Genomic DNA, 1011 nt, shown 5'->3' on the forward strand with positions numbered 1-1011 from the left:
CAGGCTGGGGGTGCTCGGGGCCCCCGAGCTGGAGGCGCTGGGACAGAAGCCGGCGTTAGCAGAGAGCAGCGGCACGGCGAGCGCAGGCGCAGGGCTGGCACCCCCAGGGCAAAGCACCTGGGGACAGCCTGCAAGTACGAGGCGGGTCCAGCATCAGCTTCTGGAAAGGAGTGAAGGAGTTTCAGTTCAGGCTAATTAGAAACCCGGAGCGATTACAGCAATATCAGTTTCAGGGCGGGTCAAAGAGCAGGACCATGAAGCTGGAGTAATCACCAGGCCCAAGCAACCGCACCCAGGCACGTGGCAGGGAGGTGCATTTTGCCCAAGCCGAGCTGCACAGGACCATCCGGCCCAGGAGCTTGCCATCACACCTCCCCTTCGCTTCTGACCAAGCATCTCCTTCCTTGGGGTTTTTGGTCCTCCTAGCCCTGTTCGGCCAGCGCAGCCACCCGCTTGCTCACATCTTTGGCCCCGGCAATCATTAACCTGCAGGATTTCAACTCACGGGTGAGCCCTGGCGGTAGCAGCACAGGACCCAGGAGGGACAAGACCAACCCCTTGGTGTTAAAGGCCATGTCAGATGCAAAAGGTGGGTTCAAGCAGGGCAGAGCGTGGTCAAGCTGGCTCGGCCCACAGACACTGGGGTGGATGCAGCCCCCTTTTGTAATTACCTGTATACCCTCTGTATCATATTAAGACTGTTGGTGTGTATGGACAGGACGGCAGCACAAGCTCCCACGAAGGATGCGAGCACACACCACCCCCCCCGCCGGCACGGCTGCCAGGGGGGCTCTCAGTGCTGGTTTAAATAAAGCCTGTACTCCAGCACTGGTCTTGCACCTCTCTGCATCAGGCACTGCAGGCAGCGTGCCCTGGGCCTCTGAGGAGCCGCAGTGCTGTGCAAACCAGACATTTTGAGGTCTGGGCCGGTTCCCACGCTCAGCTGACACACTGCAGCACCCCTGGGTCCTGGGCAGCCTCACTCGCTGCAGCTCAGCCTTACCTGCCCCC

The sequence above is a fragment of the Pygoscelis adeliae genome, unplaced genomic scaffold, assembly GCF_000699105.1.
Source record: "Pygoscelis adeliae isolate BGI_AS28 unplaced genomic scaffold, ASM69910v1 Scaffold412, whole genome shotgun sequence".
NCBI classification, from domain to species: domain Eukaryota; kingdom Metazoa; phylum Chordata; class Aves; order Sphenisciformes; family Spheniscidae; genus Pygoscelis; species Pygoscelis adeliae.